The following is a 22114-nucleotide window of genomic DNA, read 5'->3' as shown; positions in this document are numbered from 1 at the left end:
CAGCTAAAAGCGGAAGTCGGCCAGCCGACTCTTCTCAGACAGATGCTGCATGCGTGCGATTTCAAGGACCAGATACAGAAGTAGTTTAATTTTAGATTCAATTTTAGTTTTAATTTAGTTTTATTTTCCTGAAAAGAGGACGGTCATTTAAACCGCATCCTACATTTTTGTAATAATTTATTTTTAGAATTAGTTAGTAGTATTTAAACCCTTCTCATGCATTTAGAGAAGGGTCCTGAAATTTATCAAAAACTTATCCCCAGAGCATGCACTTTTGTACCCTCTGAGGAGGTTTTGATGAATGAATGGAACAAGATTTATTGATGTTTGTATTTGATATCTGCTACTAACGTTGCACTTTTGTACTCTTAGTAGATATTTGATCAAGAAGAGATAAATCGTTATCACTTGAAGCTCATGAATAGGACTAGTTATAAATGGTATTTCTATCTCTTAACTATTTCTGCCTGTGTGTTAAAGTGATTTTCACGTTCAGTTATTTATATATTAATGTATGAATGCCTGAGTTATCATTTGGCACTTTTGTACGATGATAGCTATTTATTTATGCTTAGTGTATGAATAGCTCATTATGCGATATGTTTTTCACAACTGTTTCGTCTAACTTTTTATACGAAGTGGTTCGTATTTATTGAATTCTTTTCTCAAAATAGCTGAATGATCTTTATTACCAGTTGTTGTTTGAAATCATTTTAGATCGCATAGAAGAAAGATTACACCCCCGGTTAGTGTAGATTTACATATTTCTGTCTATTAGAATATAATTTCCTTATTATTAGATTAAAATTAGAGTAGAAGTATTCCATTTAGAAACTGTTAGAAATAGAAATATCAATCTTTCACACACACACACACTTAAATTGGGAAACTGGTCCCATATCCCTAGTCGGATCCGCTATACCAAACGGAAAAGGAGCTACCAACCAAGGTCCGGACCGGGCGGGTATCCCCCTTGTTGTAGACCCGATTTTCGGGGCTTCAACATAATGGTTGTTCAATTCCCGGTAATCCACACATATTTTCCACTTCCCATTTTTCTTTGGCACAATCACTAATGGAGATACCCATTGACTATCTGAAATAGGATAGATGAACCCAACTTTAAGTAGTTTCTGCAGTTGTTCCTTCACTATTTATTTCATCATGGGATTCATTCGCATTTGTGGTTGTTTTATTGGTTTAATCTGTTCATCCGTATAGATGTGGTAAATGCATGTGTTGGGATGAATTCCTTGCATATTTGTATAATCTCAGGCAAAAGCTTTTGAATATTTTTGTAGTAATGCTATTACCTCTTGTTCTTGTGACAATTGTAAATGGTTACCAATGTTCAAATGTTTTCCGGGATATATCTCAATTGTTTTTGTTGTTGGATTGGTAATTGCGTTGAAAGGAAAAATATTTCTAAAGGATTCTTGCAAGGATTAAATTGTACAAGTTTCCTGAAAACACTGATTCAAAAGATTACTTGCAGCTTCATATTGAGTCACTCTAAGCTGCTCTGAAATATTTGGTTATGAGATGAAAAGATCCATTAGATCTTCATTCTCTTTTTCTTTTCTAAGATCAAAGACTTGATTGATACTTAGAACTGATTTGGTTTGTTGTTGTTCTTGTTCTTCAAGCATTGAAACTAAAGAAGGTGACTGTGCAGGAGAATAAAGTGTAATGTGTTTTCTCTCATCTCCATGTACAATAATCATACTTCCAGATCTGCATCCTATAAAGGCATCCGTGGTGGCTAACCATGGTCTGCCTAAGATTAGAGGATGTCCTCCCAAGTTTGTTTTTGGCTGCAAGATGAGGAAGTCGACATGATACTCCCATGAATTCAAAGAGACTATAATATCTTCTAGTATTCTTTCTGGCACAACTTTAGATCTATCTGCTAACTCTAAGATTGTAGAAGTAGATTTAATGTTATTTAAATGCAGATGCTTCATTGTCTCCATAGTCATTACATTTATAGAAGCTCCTAAATCTATCAATGTGTTTGGAACTGAAAAATTATTTATTAAAATAGTAACCGAATACCAGGATCAATATATTTTTCTACTGCTGTTTTTGTAGACACGAGGCTTGCTAATTTTCCAATGAATTGGATTGTAGTAGGATCCTTCTTCTTTTTACCAGTTTTCTTGATACATAATTCCTTTATTGTTTTAGCATATATTGGTATTTCTTTGATTGCTTGTAATAAAGGAATTTTTACATAAGCATTTTTCATTTCATCCAAAATGTCAAATGCGGGAAGGGTCATTTCAATATTCTGCTCTACTAACCTCTCTGGATAGGGTGGTGTTTGAGTTATAATAGTTTTTCCCTTCTGAGTTTGTTTTTCTGAATGTGATGTTTCAGGTTGTTCTCCTTTCTCATTTGGTTCTTTTATGATCGGAAGATAATATTTTTAAAGCACCTTTCCAGACCTTAAATGGACATCGTTTATGGGAAGAATAGAATATGTTGGAAAATATGTTGCTTCTTCAACATTGTATGCAGGTTTATCCATTTTATTGCTTGGATTTGCCACTGGTTGGGCTGGTAGTTGAGTTGGTCTGGGCTGGTTTGAAGGTAGTTGTAACTTTTGTGGTTGTGTTAGTAGTGGTGGAGAATTCTGTTGTGGAAATGGCATGGACAATGGATATGCAGAATTCTGTTGCGGAAATGGCATGGATTGTGGATATTGTTGGTATGGAAATGGCTGTTGATATTGTTGCTGGTATTGTTGAGGGTATATTTGTTGAGATGGCTGATTTCCATAACCATATCCTCTCCAACCTTGTGTGGGTTGGTTTTGATATTGTTGTGGAGGCCAAGCTTGCCATGGCATTGGAGTATTCCAAGAATTTTGAGGTGGACACTGATAGTTTTGTTGAGGGAATTGTTGTAGATTTTGTTGAGGAATCCTTGGCTGCTAAGGTCTTCTTGGTACCACATAATAGAAACCTTCTGTTCCTTGCACTTCTTTCATTGGATTCATTTGCAATTCCTTCAATTTTAGACAATTTTCCGTTGAATGATTTTCTGTACAAAGACCACACACTTTAACACTATCCAAAGGACATTCTCTTAATGCATGTTTCTTTCTACATTTGGGACAAAAGATTGCTAAAATTTGTTCTTGTTCTTCTTTCTCTTTGGTTGCTTTTAGAACATACTTGTGTCCCTAATTTACTTAGGAGATTAGTTTTGAAGTTTTCTAGCAAGGTTCCTATTTCTACTCTTGTTACTCCTGCTGCTGCTGATTTTGCTACTTTTGAACTAACATCTCTCCTTCCCGTTTTTGATCTTCCTCTAGAATATTTTTGACATAAACCTGCAGTTTCGTTAAATGGCAAGTTTGAAATATCACCCTTTCCCATTACATTCAGAATGTCAAGGTATTCATCTCTTATACCTTTGAGAGATTGTTCGAATGGTGCCTTGATTTAGAGAGTGTTGTTTAGATTTTTGTAGATTATATGCAAATCTTTCTAAGTATTCTTCTAGACTTTCGTCTTCTTGTTGTTTCATTCTGAAAACATCCTCTTTCGAGTCCCTAGGCCTACAATAGGCTTGATATTTTTTAAGAAATATTGACTTCATTTCATCCCAAGAAGCTATTGTTTGCTCTCCTAAATCCATGAACCATTTTAAAGCTGCTGCTTTCAATGTAGCAGGAAAGAGACGAAGTTTGTGTGTGTCATCGGTGTATCCATAAGTTCTACACAAGATGTCAAATTCAAACATAAAGGAATCAGGATCTTCCGTTGACATTCCATAAAAATTAAGTAGTACAGAAGGTGGAATATTTTTCATTTTTACTTCTCTCCAATACTGCACTTGTATCCAATATTGGAAAGCCAAAAGTAGCTTCTTGATCATCACCATCTTCCTGTCTTTTCCTATCCTCTTCTCCTTTCCTATCATTTTATTGTTTTGCCTCTTCCTCTCTTTGTCTTCTCCACTCTCTTTGTTGTCTTTCATATTCAAGTCTTTGTTCAGGAGTAAGAATAACAGATCCATGCACCTATTCTACCATAGCTTTAGTTATCTCAATGTCAACTTGAGGCTCTGGTTGTTCAAAAATAGGTTGATCCATGGACTCAAAAATGGGCTGCTTTTCTTTAACAATTTCTTTTTATTTTCCTGAAGTAGGTGATGTTGTTGGAGTTTGTTTTCTTTTCACCTCCCAGGCTAACAAAGTTTGCCTTTCAATTAAAGTTAATCTTTTTCTTGTTCTTTGTTTTTCTTCCAATTCCTCAATTGTGGGTTTACGAGCAACTGGTGTTGTTAGCTTTGATGGTCCTACTTCTATTGATGGGGGGTTTTGTTTAGTAAATCTACGTTGAGGATCTCTATTTATAGGCATAAAGAAACATAACCAAAATAAATGTATCTTAACTAATTTTTATTTTTTTATTTTTATCAAATTTGTAGTGTTTTTGTTTATCTTTCTATTTGACTATGCTGATAATTGCTTCCCCGGCAACGACGCTAAAATGTTGAGCTAATTTATTAACACAAATTAACACAAGTATTCATTATCAATCCAGGTTTGTAAACTTGGAGGCAAGTCCATAGTGTATGGATATCAGGTGTAGCGAAGCTTAGAAGATAAAATTTGAAGAACTAAAGAAGTACCTATTACAAATATAAGCTTTTTTTTACAATTTTTAATTCACTTTTGCAATGTATGAAAGATGAAGTGGCTTTTAATTTAAGAGATCCATTTGTGTCCTTCTCTCTCAATATCACGTAATGAATAGAAATAAGAAATCATGACTTTATTTTATTTATATAAATGTTTTTATATATTTTAAAGGAATGGTCACCGAATATAACTATATTATAAAAATGACTTTTTGACTCTGGTCCCAAAGTCAAAATTAGCCGTTGGTCAAGATAGCCGTTGGGGGCTCTGCTCAGACTATTTAACATGCATAGCTAGATCTGTTTCTTCAACTTGTCCTGACGATGAACCACACTAGTTGGTTCAAAACTTGTCGACAAAGGTATTTCTTCATGTGATTTACGTCGAAGTTCTTCTTACAAGAAATCATGAATTAACAATAGCTTAAGATGCATAAATAAACAATGAAGGAGACTCTTAACTTAAGAGATCTTTGGGTATTCTTCATGACAATTCATTCATCATTATGCTATCATTGGAAAACTGAATGTACATAAAAACTGCTTGAATGTAACAAAGATGAATTCTAGTTTTGATCTATTAATTCAATAGAAGGAGAATTCAACTCGAACACTCTGTTGTCCCTTCTTATTAAAATGATAAACAAACAAAGATTCACTAGTAATATAAATCATCACATATTAATTCAAATAAACAAATCTGAAACAAAGCAAGTAAACAAATCTAAAGCAACTAGTTCATGAAAATTAAGCTAATTTAACAATAAAGTGTACTTAGCTTGGAGTGGGGGCCCTCCACCCTTGCCTTGCACACTTGAGGCTGCTATCAAATATTGAAACTTTAGCACTCATCCACATCAATGAACAACAAAATGAAAGTAGGACAGGTTCTTCTAATTAATCTCCAATATCCAAATTTCTCAGCATAAAGTTATATAAAAATTACATATCATAAGCCTTCAAAGTCTTGGTTTAAATAGAAGATCATGAAACAAACTGATCTAAAGTCTCTCTGACAACTATATCTATTCATATCCGTCTATCTAAGTCGAATCCATCCAATATATCACTAGAAATATGGACAATCCCATGAAATCCTAAAACTGCCCTATTTCCTAGGGATTTTCTGGGTGACTAATCATGTTTGACCAGCCTTGACCGGGCTTGATAAAGCTTTTTTTGACCGAACCAATTAGAATTAGTTCAGTCCTAGTTCCCAATATTTCCATTCATGTATCCAACTCGAGTCCAAGTGTCCTGCAAATATGTCATCCACATAGCTATTACGGGAATTTCTGATTCTGTGCAAAATTGCACTTGAAATTCAATTTTCATAAAAACTTCTAGAAATTGCAAAATTAAAATTAAATACTTGAATATGCATAAAATACATCAAAATGAGATGGATGTGATGGAAAATATAAGGATTAAGTAAGTTTCCTCAAGCAAAAATGGACCAAAACTGAGGGTCAACAAGTGGTTCTGTGAGTATGAGAAATACGATGGTGGTGATGTCTTCTTAGGGGATGATAGGAAGGCTAGAATCGTTGGTCGCAAAAAGTAAAGTTGAAGTTGCAAGGTGGAAGGGTTAGAACACTTCCGGGTGTTCTACATATTCCTGCATTGGCCAGAAATTTGATTTATGTAAGCAAGCTGGATGATGCAGGTGTAAAAACAATGTTCGAGAAGGATACCTGCAAGATGGTTTGGGGAGCACTGGTATTGATGCGTGGAGGTCGGATTGGAACTCTGTACGACCTGAAAGGTATCACTGTTGTTGATGGGTGCAACAATTATATGGTTCCTGAAAGTGGAGCAGAAAATCTAGTGGTCTCTAGAGAGAAGACCATGTTGTCGCATCAAAGGCTTAGACATATTGGAGAGAAGGGCCTTCGAATACTTCATGGTAAAGGTAAGGTAGAAAGTATGAGTAATAGCTCTCTGGATTTTGATTTCTGTGAAAATTGTGTATATGAGAAACAAAATCAGGTGAGTTTCCCCTCTGGTGGTAAGAGGGCGAAACAAATATTAGAGCTTGTGCATAGTGATGTGTTTGGACCTGTGAAGGTTCCATCCCTGGGTAAGTCTGTGTACTATGTATCATTTATAGATGACTTCTCAAGAAATACATAGATATATTTCCTTAAGAAGAAATCTGAAGTCTTTGACATGTTTAAATAATTTAAGGCTTTGGTGGAAAACCAGACAGAGAAGAAGATAAAGGTGTTGAGGTCAGATAATGGTGGAGAGTTTTGCAGCAAGGAATTTGAAGAATTCTGTAAGAAGTGTGGTATAACACGGTAGAAGACAACTCCATACACACCTGAGCAAAATGGAGTTGCAGAAAGAATGAACAAGACATTGATGGAAAGGGCAAGAAGCATGCTCAGTGGTGCCGGGTTAGGACAAGAATTCTGGGCAGAGGCGGTGGAGACAGCATGTTCCCTGGTCAACAGATCACCTTCATCAACGTTGGAGGATAAGACTCCACAAGAGGTATGGACTGGTAAGAAACCCTCTCTTTCACATCTGAGGGTATTTAGATGTGATGCATATGTACATGTTCCAAAAGAGAAAAGAACAAAGTTGGATAGTAAATATGAAAAGTGCATCTTTATTGGGTATAAGGATGGTTTAAAGGGTTATAAGCTTTGGAACCCAGTAATAAGGAAGGTTGTGTACAACCGAGATGTGGTGTTCAGAGAGGTGGAATATGTTATTAAACATAAAGTCCCATCAAAGGAACCTGAAAAGATAGAGTTTGAGCTTAAGGAGGAAGAATCAGACTCTACAAAAGAAGAGAAATCAAAAGATGAAGAGCCACAAACTCCGGGTGTGAGAAGATCAGTTCGAGAAAGAAGGCGGTTAGAAAGGTATAGTTCATCTGCTCTCTGTTCAAATTTTTCTTTATCTATTACTGCTGATGATCCCAGAACTGTGAAGGAAGCAGTAGATTCAGAGGATAATAAACTCTGGAAAGAGGCCATGGTTGATGAAATGACATCTTTGCAAAAAAATGAGGCTTGGGATCTGGTGGAGTTGGCGGCTGGAAAGAAACCCATTGGCAGCAAATGGGTGTTCAAGAAGAAGACAAATGCAGAAGGAAATGTGGAGAAATACAAAGCTCGGTTGGTAGCAAAAGGTTATTCCCAGGTGCTGAGAATTGATTTTGGTGATATTTTTTCTCCTTTTGCCAAGGTAGCTTCTATTAGATTACTTTTATCTGTTGTTGCTGCTTTTGATTTTCAGGTAGAACAGATGGATGTAAAGATAAAATTTCTTCACGGGGATCTGGAAGAGGAGATCTACATGAAGCAACCTGAAGGCTTTGTGGTGAAGGGTAGGAAATAACTGGTATGCAGGTTAAAGAAGTCTCTGTATGGGTTAAAACAGTCACCAAGGATGTGGTATCATAAATTTGATACATTTATACGGGGACGTGGCTTCACCAGAAGCAAAGCATATCACTGTGTGTATTTTAAATTAATTGGTGACCATGTTATTTATCTGTTCTTGTATGTGGATGATATGTTGCTGGTTGGAAATGATAAAGAAATTATCCAGGATTTGAAGACCCAATTGTCCTCCAAATTCGACATAAAAGATCTTGGTGTTGAAAACTATATTTTGGGCATGGAAATTAAAAGAGATCGAGCAAAGAGGAAGCTCTGGTTAAACCAGAGGAAGTATGTCGAGACAATACTCCAGAGGTTTAATATGCATGATAGTAAACCGGTAAAGGTTCCTATTCCTGTAGGTGTGAAGTTATCTGCTGAACAGTGTCCCAAGACACAAGAAGAGGAAGAGGACATGTCCCATGTTCCATATGCAAGTGTAGTCGGTAGCCTGATGTATGCAATGGTCTATACTAGACCAGATATTGCACATGCAATGGGAGTATTGAGAAGGTTTATGTCAAAACCAGGAAAGGAGCATTGGACAACAATGAAGTGGGTTTTCAAGTATTTGTGTGGCACTAGTGATTATGGTTTGTGCTACCAAGGAAGATGAGGATTGGACAAAGTTTTGGATATCCATGGCTTTGTTGATGCAGACTGGGCTGGATATCTGGATAAGAGAAGATTTACAAGTGGGTATGTGTTTAACCTATTTGGAGGTGCAGTCAGCTGGATGAGTAAGAAACAATTTGTAGTGGCATTATCAACTACAGAGGCAGAATACATGGCAACCACTCATGCAAGCAAGGAAGCAATTTGGTTGCAAAGATTGTGTTCAAGTATGGGGTTAGTACAGAGAGATATAATGATAGAATGTGACAACCAAAGTGCAATTTTCTTGGCAAGGAACCCTGCTTATCATTCAAAGACAAAGAACATTGATGTTTAGTATCACTTTGTGAGCGATATGATAGAAGACAAAAAGGTGTTGCTGGTAAAGGTGGACACTTTGAAGAATACTGTAGATGCATTGAAAAAATCTGTGAGCTCTGAGAAGTTCTCTTGGTGTGGAGAAATAATGGGCGTTTCAGGGCTAGATAAATGACTAAGCTCTCCTGTGGAAAGAAAACAACAAGTGGGAGAATGTTGGGTTGTGTTATATTCTTTCCACGACTAGCCCACGTAGTTTACAGGGGGGCGGAGCGTCCCCTTCGTTGCGCAATAGGTAGGTCACAGGGGGTTTGAGGGGGGTGGTTAGCTCCCTCAATGGGGTCCGGGGCAGCGCCCTGGGGAATTTTTTTTTTGGACCCTATATTAGGTTGGGTGGACCTACCTATGGTTTTGTGCATGGTTTTCGCACATGGTTTTGGACGCGATGGTTTTCGGTCCATGGTTTTGGACGCGATGGTTTTCGGTCCATGGTATTGGATGCTTAAGCATGGATAAATATGTATTGTAAGATTGAAAGGAACATAATGAAAAATCAAGCTGGTAGTCTCGGTTTTGGGATCCAACGAAAAATCTCTGTGTATATGCGTTTTATGTGTTATGCTCTCGCATTGTTTATTTTTTGTGTTTTAGAATTCGTATGCAGGTAATTTCTGTACGGGGTTAAAACCTACAATAGTAATAGTTCTGTGGTTCTTAGATCAGGTGGGATTTTTCGTGAAATACCATCGCAAGGATATGATCTCGTTTTATGGCACAGTGACTTGGACCTCTCTCTGTGACTTCACATTTCCTGATATCTTCGTCACTCTATTCTAGATATATACTACTCGCTATTGGCTACAAGTCTCTCACTTCAAAAATCTATCTTGTTCTTATGACCATACTCTCGCTCTCAGATATGGGTCTCACATATTTGTTTTGGATGAGATCTCGCATCTGCTACACAAATTGTATGGCTATTGTTCTTGCATATGGCTTCATAACTCTTGTTTTAAGCACAAGGCCCCTCTCTCTCCGTTATGAATAAAAAATAGATATAAAATAATGTAGATATAGATAATATTACTACCTCAAAAATAATGATTAATTAGTGAATAGGTATGTCCCTAAGGACATGACCGTTCATAAAGGGACACCTGCTTCGGTATATATAGAAGGCCCCCATTATAACATTCAAACACACTTGTACATTTCATCTTATTAATAAAAATATTATTTACAATACTTTGTGTATTTTACCTTTAAAGCACAAATACTATAAGTTTTATCGCTTCATTGGTATTAGAGTCATGTGAGCCTTTGGACGTTATTCGCTGCACAATCTACCATTAATTTTAGGTCCTGAAATCATGGAATTAAGTGAATATCATAAGCCTCCAATTGAGCTGTTAGTGAAATATGAGAATCATTACAACAAATAAAAAGATCATTTGCAGAATATGACACATGTTTAAAGGAAGAAAACATTGACATGAAAGAGACTAACGATAAAGAATGCTCTAACCAAGAAAATGGTGTTGAACATGTTGAACTAGGATCTCCTCAGGGTGACATGAATGAGAATGAAACTCAAAGTGGGTATATGATAGTTGAGGATGAAATCGGTGAGGAAGAATCTTATAAAAGTAACGAGGAACCAAAACCAAAAATGGCAACCAAGGCCCAACAATTACTAAAGGTTGTTTTGGCCAAGCCATATAAGAAGCATAATAAGAAAAATCACAAGCAACAAACAAATTTTAAAGGTGAGAAAAATGAAGCAACCTTAGTTTGTAAACATAACCACTCCTCTATTGCAAGGGAGAAAAATGTTCTACATGCTGTTCCTCAACAGTTTTTAGATGATTGTAGAGTAGATGAAAATGGTTCATTGGCACAATTATCCAATGGGCTTGTTGCAGAAAGTCCAACATCAACTGAAGATCCTCTGACAAATCGGAGTATTGGAGGGAAAACATCGAAGGCATCAATGGAAGATGGTTCTCCTCTGTTGGAACTAAGTGGTTATAATCTTAAAAGAAAAAAATTTGATCCACAGTATGACAAAAGCAACAATGTTGATAATAAGGAAATTGATGCTCCTATAGTAGATGGAGTTGTCATCGAGGTCAAAAAGGTTATTGCGATAACAATTGGTAGTAAAAATGGCTAGTTGAAGTGAACTGTCAGTTATAAGGTAGAAAACAAGGAGGCTTTTCTGTCAATCAAGGGATACGAATACTTGTTGAAAGTAATAAATCACCGTTTATATTCCTTAACAGTCCATTACTCCTTTTCACTTGAAAATACTAGAGGTGTGCAAAGAAGTGGCCAAGATCACAGATATCGTCGGCTTGAAAGATAGAAAATTGCATAGAGTCCATCGAGAGAACATAATAGCTCTTCTACACATTCTAGCTGACCTTGTGGACAAGGAGGACTTGAAAATCCACAGTGTGGGTTCAAGCATTTACCTTCAAATGTATGATGATTGCATGGAATATGTTGTTAGAGGGTGCCGACACTTTTAATATTCTTAGATTTTATGTTGGGATATATCTGTTACTCTAGCGTCGCAATTATAGGGACATAACAAATGAAGACCTCTTCAAGGTAATTGTACTTCTGAATGCTGCTTGGATCAGAAATGTGGGCATCTTAATGAAGCCCTACACTAATGCTCTCTGTCTGAATTCTATCTATGATGTGGGAATTTTAATGAAGCCTTACGCTGATGCTTTCTGTCTGAATTATGTCTCTGCTGCGTGGGTTTGTCCATTTAAAAAAAATTCAAAAACAAAAACCCTATGTAATACATAGGTGAGAAGGAGCACAAATCTTGCAATGGATCTTGAAAACTTTAATCCTTAGATTCCATTTGTCTAGATGATACGATAGACAAATCCTCTTTCCAAATATCATAATTGGAAGCCGCAGTTAATCCCATACTTGTCTACACTCCTGTCACGCCCCTACACCTGCGGTAGTCTTTCAACCGCTTATATCAAGGTGCGACACCACCGAACACATTCTTTTCAACAATACTAACATTCGTGGACTATGCCTACTTCACATTAACATACTTAGCTTGTGTTTCGCAACCAAGTAAAAGCATTTATCCTTTATACTTAATGAAGCCCATACTCATTCATTATCATCATGCAATTAAACCGAGAACAACGATTGCAACAAGTATAAAGGGGAGGGGCAGCTCCCCGTAATGTGAGTCTGCCTGACAATTTTATTAAGAATATCAGATTACAATACAACGGTGTGTCTTGGCTGAACCAAGTCTCACACTTAACCAAGTTTTACAATAGACAAGCCACCTGCCTTTTACAACATCTTGTGCACCCTTGCATGAAGGGAGGCGCTCACCCGAGCCACCCAAGACCCCTTAGTCAAGTTCTACACAAAACTGCATCCACGCTGAACCCGACACACTAGCCTTCACCTCACCCGGCACAAGAATACCAAAACTGCACCCTAACTAGCATGCGCATGAGATATGCACAGCTCTCCTTTCTCTTGCGTAGATTTTTACCCCTCTTATGCATAGAGGATGAGAGAGTTTGTTGTCTTCCAAATGAGCTCATGCTCCTTTACTTATATCCAACTCACGTGAGCTTTCATGGGGTGTGAAGCCCCATGGCTGACCCCACAAAGCCACCATCATATGCCCATGTGCCACATTTACATGTCGGCTCCCATACATTTCTTAGCCATCGTATATACATCCTCGCTCCAACACTTAGTCGAATTAAGTGTTCACCCATCGTCGCATTTTTATGTCGCATAGTGTCGGAAGTTTGTCACATTTCCTCCGCACTCCGTCGCGCCCGTCGCACATCGTGGTTGAACGCGCCCGCGCGCCCGCCCGCGCTCTTGCCCGCGCCCGTGCACGATCGCCCGCCGTCGCCCTGCTGCACGAAGGCCTTACATCCTCCTCCACCTGAAATCGTTGTCGTCCTCGACAACATATCATCCCGGTAGCCATCCACCAAGATCATCACTCAATTGTGATGTGAACTCCTCTTCGCAAGGCAAACATCCTTGCAACATATGTAGAGACTCTTCTCCACTATGTCCCGGCTCAATGACCACTGCCACCAAGCTCACCATACCAAGGTATGCACCTCCACGGTATGCTCTCCATAAGATGTCATCTTGATCCAAATGTCACCATGTGAACCTCGTCATGATACTCCAGCACAATGCCAACACATCTCTGTACACTTCCGGACCTCATGTCTGAACTAGTTGGGTAGCTAATCCAACCATCACGCTCATTCCATGAGAGTGAACATCCTCATGCCATCATCAACTGTTCCTCAAACATCTGCCACATCCTTGACTCATCAAGAATCTATCTCCATAATCCATGCTTAGGTCCATGGAAACTCCATCCATCTCATCTGCAACATGTCATGATGCTTGATGCCAAGCCATCCCTGCACCATCAGTCATACCTGCTCAAACATGTTTAAGGACTCACTGCCATGAGCAGCTAACAATGAGCCCCATCTTCTTATCCATCTAAGAAGATGTAGAGGGAGTAGAGCCTGAAGGCTCTCCCTCACTAATCAATTCGATCCACCTATCAGGATCTTCGGTCTCCATCCTTTGTAGATAAGCAACCCGGTCTTCCTTCGGGACATCCGGCCTCACGTATACCTCATCATCATCATCATCATCCTCCACCAACTCTAGCCTTCTTGTCAAATCCAAGATGCTATCTGAAAGTGATCTAATGACCAATGACTGCTCCACAAGCTTTGCCTCAACACTAGACAATCGCTTGTTCATCTTCTCCTTATCCTCCATTTGCATCACTCCCAATTTACAATCAGGCCTAGTCACACCAATGGTTGGCACACCAATGGGTACATCTTCCCTTCCATCATAAATGTAGAGCTTCTTCAAATGTGGAACGATCATAGCATCAAATTGTTTCATGAACTCCATCCCCAATACAACTTCATAGTCATCAATCCGCACTATAGTGAAGTCCACCTTCCCGGTCCATTCACCAAGTGTAGTGTCCACCCTCTCAGCTATACCAATAATCTCAATAGGAGGAGAATTCACTATCTTCATTTGTGCCTTTGCCGGTACAAACTTCAGCCCAATTCTTCTCGCAGTATCTTCGCCCATGAAGTTGTGAGAAGCCCACTATCCACCATAGTGAGCACATAAACACCTCCAACCTTCATTCGAACATACTCCAACTTGTTCCTTTCAGGATCCCTTCTAGAGGTTACTTCCATAGTAGCAGAAGCACCAAGTATCTGCATCATCCCCATAGAAGCATCATCATTCTTTCCATCAGACTCAACCTTCTTCTTCAAGGCCTTGAGATGCCTTAACTCAAGAGCTAGGCGATCCCACTTCTTCTAATTCAATTCATGTATTATCTCTAGTTCCTTGAATTCTGCTTCAAGCAAGTCCATTTCCTTTGCAATTTGAGAGGCTTCCTCCTCATTCTGGTCAGAAACCCCTTTCTTAGCCAAGGCATGAAGAGCACTCGTTTCAAACAACCTTTTGCCATATTCCGCAAATCCTTGTCTTACTGCCTCTGACTCTTCAAGTAGACTCCCTTCAAACTCTTCGAAGGTAGCAAAACCCAATCTCTGCCAGATAGACATCTTTACCAAGCCACCTGCAACCTGAACCAACCCTTGTTCCACTTCGTGTGAAACGGTTTCCTTCACCTGCAAGTACCTGTCACGAACAACCCTTGCTCTGATACCAACTGTCACGCCCCTACACCTGCGGTAGTCTTTCAACTGCTTGTAGCAAGGTGCGGCACCACCGAACGCGTTCTTTTCAACGATACTAACATTCGTGGACTACGCCTACTTCACGTTAACATACTTAGCTTGTGTTTCGCAACCAAGTAAAAGACTTTATCCTTTATACTTAATGAAGCCCATACTCATTCATTATCATCATGCAATTAAACTAAGAACAACAATTGCAACAAGTATAAAGGGGAGGGGCAACTCCCCATAATGTGAGTATGCCCGACAATTTTATTAAGAATATCAGATTACAATACAACGGTGTGTCTTGGCTGAACCAAGTCTTACACTTAACCAAATTTTACAATAGACAGACCACCTGCCTTTTACAACATCTTGTGCACCCTTGCACGAAGGGAGGTGCTCACCCGAGCCACCCAAGACCCCTTAGTCAAGTCCTACACAAAACTGCATCCATGCTGAACCCGACACACTAGCCTTCACCTCACCCGACACAAGAATACCAAAACTGCACCCTAACTAGCATGCACATGAGATATGCGTAGCTCTCCTTTCTCTTGCATAGATTTTTACCCCTCTTATGCGTAGAGGATGAGAGAGTTCGTTGTCTTCCAAATGAGCTCATGCTCCTTTACTTATACCCAACTCACGTGAGCTTTCATGGGGTGTGCAGCCCCATGGCCGACCCCACAAAGCCACCATCATATGCCCATGTGCCACATTTACATGTCGACTGCCATACATTTCTTAGCCATCGTATATACATCCTCGCTCCAACACTTAGTCAAATTAAGTGTTCAACCATCGTCGCATTTTTATGTCGCATAGTGTCGGAAGTTTGTCACATTTCCTCCGCACTCCGTCGTGCCTGTCGCACATCGTGGTTGAATGAGCCCGCGCGCCCGCCCGCGCTCTTGCCCGTGTCCGTGCACGATCGCCCGCCGTCGCCCTGCTGCACGAAGGCCTTACAACTCCAGTCGTAGCCCGATCCATCGCTGCCTGTTGTCACCTTGTTTCCATGCAGGGTCCGATAAATCAATCCTCGGGTCAACGTTCTTGACATTAGATTCTGCTAGGTTTATTGGGTCTGTTCATTAAATCACAAGGCATAAGGTTAATTACATTAGTTATAAAAGTTATTACATAGTTACATAATTGCACATAAGTTATAAAATCAATTACATAATTACACGTATATAAATTGTATAATTAATTTAATTATTATTTTTTTCAAAAAAAATGGAACAACCCTAATCTCAAGGTGGTACTGTCAATGATTACACATGCTGAAATGACATAGTCAAGTGAAGAAATTATTAGCAATTAAGCTTTGAGGACAAAGCTTTTCGAAGAAAGGGACAATGTTATGAATCCAAAATAGATATAAAATAATGTAAATATAGATAATATTACTACCTCCAAAATAATGATTAATTAGTGATTAGTTAGTGAAGAGGTATGTCCCTAGGAACATGATGGCTCATATGTTGAAGAAAGTGTAACCAGGTTCGGTATTTACAAATGTAAATTTGATCTCTGTACCTGTCAAGAAAAATAAATATTATTTTTATAAATTATAAGAATGAGTTTCTTGCTCATTCCATAAGTCTAGGAAAGTCAAAGAGTCAAAGACATGTAAAGAGCTCTTCTTGAGCATATGTGTAAATATATATACTAGTCTAAAAAGCCTTCCAAGACAAGCACAATCCTCCAAAGACAAGCACAAAGAAGTCTCCCTGCAAAACGATGAAGAGAACAACCAAGTCGGCCTCAAAATGAATATTAATGTTATGTCGGCTCAATAAAAAGACACGACAATTCAAGGTGACACGTCGGCTTATTTACAGAGACCTAACTACTAGAAATAGCCCTATGAGGTCACCACGAAAAAAAAATAAAAATAAAAATCGGACACTCTGAATTTTGGATGGGTGTAGGAGGTGCAAGATCTTAGATGGCACAGTGAGTATACCTCTCTGAAATCTCGTACAAGTAAAGGACAAGAATCTTGGACTAATATAATACAATATCACAGTGTTTCGGTTAGAGGAGTCTACAGTTTGGGATGAATATTACAGGGGTACATACTCTCACAGTCTCGACATAATAAGATGAAGTACAATGATGTATTCTTAGCATGACAGTGAAAAGCATGATTCTCATTGAAGATCTCAATAGTCTTGGTAAAAAAGCATGTCCACAGTCTCAAGATAATTATGATGAAAGGATCTCACAAGTGACACACTCTATCACGACATACATCAAGTTGCTTTCATGATCCTATCATAGTGATGATCTCGTTCTTGATGGAGACATGGTCACAAAAGTTATGATCTCGTTCTTGATGGAGACATAGTCACAAAGGTTATGATCTCAGTGAAGGACAACAAAGATGTTACAATAGTAATGAAGTGGTGCAACAATGATGATGAGCTCAACATTGACAAAGAAGAAAATGATTGGTGTCTTGGTCTTGGAGTGACCTAGTAGGTCAAGGGTCACGGTCTTGGTATTCATCAATTGGAATCTATTTAAGAAGAATTTTGTGCGAGTTTTCCTCTCCAAGAGGGAGAGGTTTTGGCCCTGGCAAGATGCCAACATCTTATGTTCTTGTCTCTTTGTTTTGGTAGCTATTTGTTGAATTAAAGAAGACACACACTAATAATAATAAGTGAAGATTGATATAAGAAGAAAAATTGAAAACACCTCACAAATAGTTATCATGCTAAGAAGAATCTAATCAACTCTAACTGCCCTAGATTCTTCAACATGGTATCAGAGCTATCATTGCAGTCTAAGGAAGGGCAAAAAGGAGACATACAAGAATCAGTCTTCAAGGGCTTCAAAGCAAGTTGAAAGGTTTTGTCAAGATTGAAGGGGTAAGTCTAAAATAGTATATGAAGTATCAACTTCGGTAATTACAATCATGCACTCAACTTCAGTTATCAATTCATGTTCAGTTCGATAGAGTATATCAGTGTCATTCCTGGGATCCTCACTTCTTGATCACTGAACTTTCTCTATGCAATAAAAGACAGTCTCGGCATAAATTATAGTCTCAGGTATATATATATATATATATATATATATATATATATATATATATTGCATAAGTGATCCGAGGAGTACCTCTCATACCACTGTCTCAATCTAGTTACTGCAACAAGGCAGTTTTCGTGATAAGACCGTCTCTCTATACAGTGCTACCCATAGTTTAGTTATCTATGTTATTCAGTGACAAGTTTGGGCTCTCAATACAATGCCTCTCTACACAACTCATATGTACAATGCACATAGACATCACTGTCTCGGTACAATGCCATATCAATATACTTGTCATAGTCTCAAATTTTTTCTATGAACATGATCTCAATAGCATGGCGTTCGGATCAGAACATAAGTCTCTCTATATCACTATTGTAGTTTGGATGATGCTCAATGTAGGTGCTCACTGATGCACTCTTAGGAATACTGAGTGTGATAAAGTCCACTTGTAGAATAGAAGTATCACTAACATGTCAACAATGTGTTCAAATGTAGAAGTAAAAAGTACCTTAAAGATGAATTGGTAGTCAAGATGATCTCAAGGTCACGAAGCAGTTTCGGTGATGTCAATATCACAAATTTCATGGTGCTAGAAGGTCTCCAAGGAAGTCTTGATAAAAGGATACTAGTGATGGGCAGCTCAAAGAAGCATCAAGGTGAAGATCTCCTCTTCACATGCCAAGTAAGTATCTTTCATGTTTAATAAATTTTTTGTTTAATGACTTTGTTTTGCAAGGAAATAGAAATACTGGAGGATAGTCATTGTCCTCATGAAAAATATCCTTGCATAGAAAAAGGAGGATTGTCATAATCCTCATAGAAAAGAGAAGTCACATCACTTAGACCTACAAAATAGTAAAGGAATCAAAGAATGGAGAACTATATTCATGAGATCTCAATTGGGAGATCTAGGAAAGATGATAAGAAAAAGGATACCTCATTCAACAATTTGTGGTCTCTATGCTAGATATAGAGACCCACAATAAAACGAACTCATATGTTTGTGCAAAAGAAATGGAAAAGGAAAGTTTGGTCCTCAAACAAGACATAATAGTATAAGATTCAATGCTATGGAAAGAATATGGATAGAAGCTCATATCGCCGAAAATATGAAGGAAGGGCCAAAGAAAGAGGGAGCAACAAATCTCCACTATGATTAAGATGACCTCCCTCACAAAAGGGGTCCTACCATAAGCTCCTAAATCTTTAGATATGACCATGATATTAAGATGCATCGTGGCATCATGAAAACATTAGAAGCAAGAGCTCATGGCATCACCATGGGAATCATGAAGAAAAAAATCCATGGCAGTCAAACATGAAGGACATAACTCTTGGGAACCTCATTAGACATTGAAGGAAAGGAAGAAGTCATCTAGGACAAGTCTCATCATACATCAAGTCAAAAGGGAAACACCTGCCAGATGAGGATATAGAAGATCCTCAAGATTCTTTGATAGAATCCTAATCGGAGGATTCACTAATCTAGAGAGGAAGCAAGCGTTTCATCAAGAACTCCAACTTGTGGAATTCATGGATGATGTTATGGTGACATAAGATGAAAAGAAGATCAAGAGGTTGAAGACACTTCAATCAAGGAAGCTGTTGGAAGAAGCCTAGATGACCTAAAGGTAAATTAAGGTATGTATGCTTGTGTTTAATATTATAATGTCATGTCACATGGTTGTAGGTAACATGGATCATTACTTCTATCTTGAGAAGCTTGATCAAGAGAAAAATGATCTCCTCCTCTGAAAGGATGCAAGAAGGCATAAGACACACTAGATGAAATCAACATAATATATCCTCATATGAAGTATGAGGTGGTTGATCACAACTAAGAAACTCTGATTAAAATCACATGGGAATGGAATGTGTGGAGAAGGAAGAGATTGTGAGATATGAAACCCTAATGAAGGTAATCAACATCCAAAAGATCAAGAAGACTTAACTAGAAAATCTCCCGGAAAGTTATGAAGACTCTGATGGAAAAGATGAAGAACCTTGATGTTGGTTTGGGGTAGTATCGGATGTGCTCTAGCCATGAAATTTGGTGGAGAGGTTGGGGCACATGAGATCTCCAATACCTAGAAAGGGTTTGGGCAAATTCTAAACAGTTCAGGAGATATTAAAATAATTAATACTTTTAATGGAGTCCCTAAGTCTAAACTTAGGGAAATTAAAATATTAATGTGGATTAATATAAAACTGTGTTAGAATGGTCCAAAATACATGGATCAAGCCAGATTTAATCTTAGCCATTGATTAGTGACTTAATCTCGGTTGTTGATATGTCAACGAGAAAAGTATAAGAAGAAGCTTGAGGGTCACTTGGAGAGCACACCAGAGTTATTAGTCATTCTATTCTCTAGAACGGGGTTTGCTAAGAGATATAGAATCAGTGATCGAAGTTGCAGTTGAAGGGCATTGAGTACAGAGAGACAGAGAGGCAGAGATAGTCCTGGGAGATCAGTGTAGGCGCCAAAGAGAGTGACGCAGTAGCAGCGAGGGCTCACGCAAAGGTAGCCAGGAGCTGCGCAGTGCTTTAGAGAGGCCAACCTTACTGACGCAAAGGACCATAAGGCTGATGCAGGCCCATTCAGGATGACGCAGGGCCAACGCTGTGTAGAGAGAGGCTGACGCAGTCCAGAGAGGCAGACGCTGGGGTTTCTGGGGCAGATTGGAGTTGAGGAGCTTCCAGAGAGTTTATCCGGGGTTTCAGCTGGGACTTTTTTCTCAGACTGAGAGGTACTACTGCCAAGGAAATTCTGTGTTGGGTAAGCCAGATTTGGCACCCATATTGTACTTTGAAATTTCTTAATAAGAAAAGCCTCAGATAGCTGCACCGGTTTTCCTGCATTGGGTTTTTCCGGGGACATTGGTCCAAAAATAATGGTGTCATTGTGTGTGCTTGTTTCATTTTCCTTCTGTCGATGATCTGTAATATGTTAAACATGCACTAGTGTTTATTTTCATTATTTACATTGTAAATAACTTGTTAAGTAACATAACAAGTAGGTAGGAATAAATCAGTAAAGTGCATGGAGGGTTTCTAACTGGTAGACTTAGAAACTTCAACATGGTATTAGAGCGTGGTTACAGATCACAAGAGAACTGAGGACATCAGTCGAGCAGAGCAATAACAACAGAAAACAACTGTTCCGAGTGACAAAAGATGTTCCTAACAGAGCAACAACAAGGGAAGGGTGATGCAGTTCTCGCGTCATCAAGGGTGAGCTGGGAAGAGGCAGTGCAGAGGCTAAGGGAGGCAAAGGGAGACTCACGTAGAGCCACGCAGAAGCTAGGAAGGCTGACGCAGTTGGCTGAGGAGGCCGGGTTGTTGGTGCTGGGATTGCGCAGAGCCTAGGAGCTCTCACCTTCAGGTTGTTGGGGTTTAGGAGGCTGTGGGAAAGTTACAGAGTGGAGCTGGTGAGGTACTGTAGTCAGAAAAATACCTGACAGCGCAAGGGCGAGAGGAGGGAGTTGCTACCGAGGGTTTCTAGCTGAGAAATCCAGATCAGTGGTGCAGTTGCACAGACAATCAGAGTAGGGGGCATCTCGACATCGACAGAAGGATTTCCAGGTGGGAAATAGAGACTCAGAGGGAGTCACATTGAGAACCTCCAGGAGGGAAGTAGAAGAGCATCATGGCACTACACGAAGTAAGAGACCAGGATAGGTTGGACGAAGCATCAAACTTCGTATTCTGGAAGGCCAAAATCTTATCCGTACTTGACAGAAATCATGTCAAGCACTTCGTCTTGAAGACGATAGCTATCCTAGTCGACCTAGCTGAGAACGAAAAGTACGAGGAGGCAATGGCGAGGGCCAAGAGCATCATCCTTGATGGGGTCAAGGACCATGTAGTACCACATATTGCCGAGAAGGAAACGAAAAATAAGATGTGGGAGACCCTAAAGAAATTGTACCAGCATACTTATGTGCAAAGAAGAATGTTACTAGAAAATCAGTTGAGGTCAATCATATGAAGAAGGGAGAACCGATTGACACCTTCCTCGGAGGACTGAATGAGATCCGAGATCAGTTGACTGCCATAGAAGCCACACCGGATTAGGAATTGATGGTCATGACAACTCTGAATGCAATCTCAGAAGATTGGGAGGTATTTGTCCAAAGTATACTGGGCAGAGGGACACTTCCACCTTGGGATGAGATGTGGGCGACTCTTCGCCAAGAAGAGATCAGACGACAGTCAAAGGCAGGAAGCAACAATAAGGGGATCAGATTCAAAAAGGAGGAAGATGTTGCCTTAGCATCTGAGGGAAAGCAAGAAAAGCAGAAGAAGAAGATCTCTCCAAGATCAAG

This window comes from Pinus tabuliformis, chromosome 9 (assembly GCF_031772625.1).
Source record: "Pinus tabuliformis cultivar Carrire ecotype Pingquan chromosome 9, CPIR1, whole genome shotgun sequence".
Taxonomy (NCBI): Eukaryota; Viridiplantae; Streptophyta; class Pinopsida; order Pinales; family Pinaceae; genus Pinus; species Pinus tabuliformis.
The sequence above is the reverse complement of the archived record's forward strand: the minus strand, read 5'-3'. Positions refer to the sequence as shown.